The sequence below is a fragment of the Lampris incognitus genome, chromosome 16, assembly GCF_029633865.1.
Source record: "Lampris incognitus isolate fLamInc1 chromosome 16, fLamInc1.hap2, whole genome shotgun sequence".
In the NCBI taxonomy this organism is placed as follows: domain Eukaryota; kingdom Metazoa; phylum Chordata; class Actinopteri; order Lampriformes; family Lampridae; genus Lampris; species Lampris incognitus.
The window spans coordinates 2,962,689-2,970,576 of NC_079226.1; positions in this window are offsets into that span (position 1 = coordinate 2,962,689).

Sequence of the window (7,888 nt, forward strand, 5' to 3'; positions counted from 1 at the left end):
CGGTAGTGCTGACACTGGTTTTCAATCTCAGTTTTATTGGTTATGTTTATGACAGAAGCACTGACATGATAAGACTGCTGATCATGAACTTCAAATATTTTTCAAATCTGTAAGTTTTTCGTTTGCATTTCTCATTTGCAAAAATGGAGTCAATCTAAAGTTGCGTCAGATAAGTTTTAGCAGCAAACTGACTTTTTTGACACTCAGAAAAGATGGATCCGTGCTTAACCCATGTTAAGTCACTAAGGAGTATTAAAGATACAATCCTGAAGATTTACATACTGACAGTGTCCTGTCTGATGCTCTGTGTCTCTGGTGTGTTTAAGACAATAACTAGTCCACAAACATCACATCCTGCAGACTGTAGCATCACATCCTGCAGAGCGGTGTAGCGGTGTGTGATGTGGATGGTTGGTGTCCGCAGACTGTATTAGGATGTGATGTGGATGTTTGTTGTGTGGTTGGACTTCACCAGGAAAAATGACAGGGTGCATAGTGTTTTCATCTTCATCATAGCAGCTGGAGAAGACCTTCACCAACACATAGTACGACATCAATAAGTACAACTCAGGTTCCAACAGGTTTTATGTTTGTTTCAGACACAACAGCCCTGTTGACTCTCATTCATTCCGAATGGGGCTCAAACACTCACCTCACCACCACCTACACATAACATGTGTAAGTTAAACTAAAATGGCGATCTTCAGGATTGTAGCTTGAATTCTGGTAGTTCAGTCTTAGCTTTCCAGTTTACTGAAAAACAACTTTTTTAGCTGTATCATACAGATTTCTATTGATTTCACTGATGTTCCTATGGTATATCTATTCATTCATAAATTCCTGAACTTTGTTCAAAGACTAGTTTTTTAATGTTTTGTATTTTAGATTTCTTCTGTTGTCTGTTTAAAATCCTTGATGTGCAATAGGAGACCATACTGATTGTGTAAATGAAAGAGTTGAGCATTTGAGAGAGTTGAGAGTTTGTCTCGTGTTCTTTTCATGAAATGGGAGCCAAGTGAAGGGATTTCACTGTCTTTCTCCAGAGCTCTATATGGTAATTCACTCATTCATAATGTACTGACAATATCTTCTTCATTTGGATGTGTGTACTTTTAAATGAATGCGTCACACGATTTGCACATATTTATGTCTTTGAACACCCTCCGAAATGGTTCTTATGGTAGAAAATGAAAGTGCAACAAGTCCACATGTGATCAAATTCGTGGATGCATGGAGCAAGGATGTGGAGAAAAATACTGGATGACAGCTCCTGTGACCAGAACTGCTTTAAGACCCAGATTCTCTGTTTTTCTTGAGCTTGTTGGGCCCTGTGTTGTTGTTGATGGGTGTTAATAATGCTACTTGAAAACTGTCAATGAATGTGAAGTGCTTTGTTTATTTGGATACTGCTGTAGATGAAAAGAACTTGTCTGCAATTATGTTACTTTCTGAGAATTAAGGCTAAAATTGCAAAACTTAATATGAAGCTGCTTGCACTGTCTATTTAGTAATTAGCCTATAACATTCTAATATGCTTAAAAGGTTAAAGTATATGTTGCTAATTTCTGTAATATGCCTTTGCTTAGCGATAGCTCTGGGGTTTTTGGATGTTGCGCTAGAAAAAAGACTGATTAAAATGTTCAAGTATTTTTTTCTGCAAAGCAAAAGTTTGATGTAGTACATGTTACTAAAATATTGTTACTTGAAGTCATATCAGTATAGATTTGCTGGTAGCATAAAGATAAATTTGTGAAGACATCCTGAAAAGTGTCTTTTGTGTTTATCAGGTTAATCTAAAGATACACACATTATTCATTGCGGAGGGGTTTTTTCAGTGCATCTTAAGAGACGTAATGGCCAAATGTCAGCAATGTTCCCTGATAAACATGTGTTGATGCATGCTCAATACTGCAGGTGAGGAAATCACAGAAGGTGGGATCAGTTCACCTGGACACAGTGTTTAATGAGAGAAACCTTTCATCATCACCTAAGTGACCTCTTCAGTCTCACCTGACTGCAGGTGTCCCCACCCTTATAACCAATACAGGGACTGCAGGTATCCCACCCTTATAAACAATAGCGTGACTGCAGGTATCCCACCCTTATAAACACTACAGTGACTGCAGGTGTCCCCACCCTTATAAACAATACAGTGACTGCAGGTGTCCCCACCCTTATAACCAATACAGGGACTGCAGGTATCCCACCCTTATAAACAATACAGTGACTGCAGGTGTCCCCACCCTTATAAACAATAGAGTGGCTGCAGGTGTCCCCACCCTTATAAACAATACAGTGGTATAACGACCCAAACCAACCGCCAGTGTCATATGCAAATATGTGCGTGACCATTAACTAGAGTTACAGTGGCCATGTGTACTATTCACAGAGACTGGGGAATGTTTGCAATCACAGCATTGTAAAATGGTGACAGGTGTACTCAAGGCTGGATTAGTACTCCCACACACCCCACGCCACCCACCGCACCCATTAAACCCCACCTTAATTATTCTGAGTTTCCAGTTAAGCTGGCATGTGAAATCAACCACACCACAATCACACACCTATTGGTCAAAGGCTGAATAACCAGTCCAGCTGAGCAGGTATGCCTACAGTTCAATAGACCAAGTACTGCAATTTCACTCACAAATCACAAGACAAGGAAGCAACAGATTAAATCATCCTGAGGCGGTGTGACTCTAGACCAGTGGTTCTCCACCTTTTTGGGGTCCTGGACCCCCTGCGTATTTTTGATCTACCCTGAGGACCCCTCCACCTGATCTTGGGGGAGGGGGGTTGCAATTTGATAGAAACCGTAGAAACTGCATTTTAAATTGCATTACAGCATTTATTCACTCTTTGGGGCAAAAATAAGAGCTTTCAGTTGTAACTTAGATATAGTTAACAAAACAGAATTCTTATGCAGTAACTTTCAGATATATGTAACAAAACAGAATATGTATTCAGTAACTTTCAGATATATGTAACAACACAGAATATGTATTCAGTAACTTTCAGATATATGTAACAAAACAGAATATGTATTCAGTAACTTTCAGATATATGTAACAAAACAGAATATGTATTCAGTAACTTTCAGATATATGTAACAACACAGAATATGTATTCAGTAACTTTCAGATATATGTAACAAAAAAGAATATGTATTCAGTAACTTTCAGATATATGTAACAACACAGAATATGTATTCAGTAACATTCAGATATATGTAACAACACAGAATTCTTATGCAGTAACTTTCAGATATATGTAACTAAACAGAATATGTATGCAGTAACTTTCAGATATATGTAACAAAACAGAATATGTATTCAGTAACTTTCAGATATATGTAACAAAACAGAACATGTATTCAGTAACTTTCAGATATATGTAACAAAACAGAACATGTATTCAGTAACTTTCAGATATATGTAACAACACAGAATATGTATTCAGTAACTTTCAGATATATGTAACAAAACAGAATATGTATTCAGTAACTTTCAGATATATGTAACAAAACAGAATATGTATTCAGTAACTTTCAGATATATGTAACAAAACAGAATATGTATTCAGTAACTTTCAGATATATGTAACAAAACAGAATTCTTATGCAGTAACTTTCAGATATATGTAACAAAACAGAATATGTATTCAGTAACTTTCAGATATATGTAACAAAACAGAATTCTTATGCAGTAACTTTCAGATATATGTAACTAAACAGAATATGTATGCAGTAACTTTCAGATATATTAAACAAAACAGAATATGTATTCAGTAACTTTCAGATATATGTAACAAAACAGAATATGTATTCAGTAACTTTCAGATATATGTAACAAAACAGAATATGTATTCAGTAACTTTCAGATATATGTAACAAAACAGAATATGTATTCAGTAACTTTCAGATATATGTAACAAAACAGAATATGTATTCAGTAACTTTCAGATATATGTAACAAAACAGAATATGTATTCAGTAACTTTCAGATATATGTAACAAAACAGAATATGTATTCAGTAACTTTCAGATATAAGTAACAAAACAGAATATGTATGCAGTAACTTTCAGATATATGTAACAAAACAGAATATGTATTCAGTAACTTTCAGATATATGTAACAAAACAGAATATGTATTCAGTAACTTTCAGATATATGTAACAAAACAGAATATGTATTCAGTAACTTTCAGATATATGTAACAAAACAGAATATGTATTCAGTAACTTTCAGATATATGTAACAAAACAGAATATGTATTCAGTAACTTTCAGATATATGTAACAAAACAGAATATGTATTCAGTAACTTTCAGATATATGTAACAAAACAGAATATGTATTCAGTAACTTTCAGATATATGTAACAAAACAGAATATGTATTCAGTAACTTTCAGATATATGTAACAAAACAGAATATGTATTCAGTAACTTTCAGATATATGTAACAAAACAGAATATGTATTCAGTAACTTTCAGATATATGTAACAAAACAGAATATGTATTCAGTAACTTTCAGATATATGTAACGAAACAGAATATGTATTCAGTAACTTTCAGATATATGTAACAAAACAGAATATGTATTCAGTAACTTTCAGATATATGTAACAAAACAGAATATGTATTCAGTAACTTTCAGATATATGTAACAAAACAGAATATGTATTCAGTAACTTTCAGATATATGTAACAAAACAGAATATGTATTCAGTAACTTTCAGATATATGTAACAAAACAGAATATGTATTCAGTAACTTTCAGATATATGTAACAAAACAGAATATGTATTCAGTAACTTTCAGATATATGTAACAAAACAGAATATGTATTCAGTAACTTTCAGATATATGTAACAAAACAGAATATGTATTCAGTAACTTTCAGATATATGTAACAAAACAGAATATGTATTCAGTAACTTTCAGATATATGTAACAAAACAGAATTCTTATGCAGTAACTTTCAGATACATGTAACAAAACAGAATATGTATTCAGTAACTTTCAGATATATGTAACAAAACAGAATTCTTATGCAGCAACTTTCAGATATATGTAACTAAACAGAATATGTATGCAGTAACTTTCAGATATATGTAACAAAACAGAATATGTATTCAGTAACTTTCAGATATATGTAACAAAACAGAATATGTATTCAGTAACTTTCAGATATATGTAACAAAACAGAATATGTATTCAGTAACTTTCAGATATATGTAACAAAACAGAATATGTATTCAGTAACTTTCAGATATATGTAACAAAACAGAATATGTATTCAGTAACTTTCAGATATATGTAACAAAACAGAATATGTATTCAGTAACTTTCAGATATATGTAACAAAACAGAATATGTATGCAGTAACTTTCAGATATATGTAACAAAACAGAATATGTATTCAGTAACTTTCAGATATATGTAACAAAACAGAATATGTATTCAGTAACTTTCAGATATATGTAACAAAACAGAATTCTTATGCAGTAACTTTCAGATATATGTAACTAAACAGAATATGTATGCAGTAACTTTCAGATATATGTAACAAAACAGAATATGTATTCAGTAACTTTCAGATATATGTAACAAAACAGAATATGTATTCAGTAACTTTCAGATATATGTAACAAAACAGAATATGTATTCAGTAACTTTCAGATATATGTAACAAAACAGAATATGTATTCAGTAACTTTCAGATATATGTAACAAAACAGAATATGTATTCAGTAACTTTCAGATATATGTAACAAAACAGAATATGTATTCAGTAACTTTTAACAATGCAAACGGGAGCGAGATCTCTTATTAAAATACAATAAATGACACTTGTGAAACAGATGTAATTAGAGAAAAAAGTCCTGTTACCCTTTATATTTTAGGTAGATAAAGGTCTCAGTCACATTTGAGTAAAATAATCCTATTTCTATAAATGTCATAGGATCTTTTTTTTTAAAGATATTCTATTTTCACGGACCCCTTGCAATTACACCACGGACCACTAGGGGTCCGCGGACCCCCGGTTGAGAAACACTGGTCTAGACTATAACAGTGTTTGTGTTCATGGAAAACCACCCAAGCAGACAACACAGCACCAGTTATTACTGATACACAATAATGTGACTGACTCGGACTAGGCTTACAACAATGTCACCGTCAGGTAATCACACAGAACAGTTGAATGCAGATTTCAAAATAAGGCTCACAGGCAGCTTCACACAGGACTGCAAAAGCCAACACATAATGAACTTGACAAAGTGACTCCAACACAATATAGCAGCGCCACACCACAGTGATGCAATACACGTTATGCAAACAGCCTATCCATTAAAGTCATCCGCAAAGTCCACAGCAGCGCACAGTCGCGACAGAGAACACTGCCCAGTGCACCGACGGCACAATCTGATGGTTCCTACAGCTGGAAGTTCTTCTTTCTGGACTCTTTCTTTGCGAACACTGTGATCAAGTCCTCAAAATCCAGCTGTGCATTGCTGCAACTGTGGGTAGACGCTTCCAGGCTGCTGTTTCAGTTCATCACTCTTTAGTCGAATGGCTCACGAGAACAGCGCGCAGCATTATGGGTCTCGGATCACGTAACAGGCCACTAGGTGTCGCTAAGCGCTCAATATCAACATCCATAACAGCTGGCGCTGTGCTAGTGTAAACTACTAATAAGACACGTTAGCCCCTAGCTAGCTAGTGGGTCTGACCCTTTAGCCGAGCGGCTAGTGACGTCGCCTTGTGGTGCAGTATACCCCGTATCGAATCCCGCGCCGGGCAAGAATATGACCGGTTACACTAGCTAGCTAGCTAGCATCCATGGTCGGAATGCCCTCTTCTTCACTTTGTTTAGCTTTTTTTAAAAAGCGACTTATTAGTGGAACCTGTTTCCCCTTGTGGCCGCTTCTTTCACTTCCTGTTCTTGTCTTTTCTTTCTTCCGGCAGCCCCGCTGGGCTTTTGGTGAACACCGTCCATTTCCTGCCGCTTGGTACGGCTTCCCGCGCACTTCCCACTGAGTCAACCTAACTGATCGTGGGTCAGGTAAAAATCACTTCCACTGTTTTTAACCCTCGCCGGGCTTGAGAGGAACTGATCTTGAAGCCCCCTGCTCTCTATGGCCACCCACCTTGACCGTTAGCCATTAGCATTGCCGCTTGCTCACCAATAAAACAACCGCAGCGCATCCAGGACACGAACCTGGTAGCCAGTCAGCTAAAGGGTCCGACCTGTTAGCCAAGCGGCTAGCGAGTCTAGCCACTCGTGGTGGTTACGCAGTCAATCATGAGACTTGGTTTTCCTGGAAACGTGTTTCATTCTGATTTGATGATGATCCAGACCAAGAGAACGGGTCCAGTTTTGTGTCATATTTCCATGGAGCTCAAGGTAAAGAAATAAATACAAACCGTAAGGAATTCTGGGGGGGCGGGGGGGGGCAACCGCAGGAACTGCCACACCCGCGAGGCGAACCCGCGTCTCCCACTCCGCAAGGGACAACGTTAACCCTTTAGGTGACTGGTTAACGTTGTCGCTTGCGGAGTGGGAGACGCGGGTTCGCGTCCCGGCTGTGGCGACGGTTTCCCAGCCTGCCCCCTACTTCGCTACAATACTCCCTCCTCCTATCGCAGAGGGCCCCTCTGAGACCAGGGGCCCCTGGGCATGTTCCTAGGTTGCCCATATGGTAGACCCGGCAGCGGATGTAGCTGCCTGGATTATGTGAGTGACAGGTGGGTGAGGCCGTATGAGAGAGCTGCTCTCGGGTGTTTCTGTTGTCAGGAATGTGGACATGTTGCTGCAGTGTGTAATGGGGTCAGGAGATGTGGGAAGCACGGCTGCAACAGGGGAGATTTTAAAGCTCAGAAAGC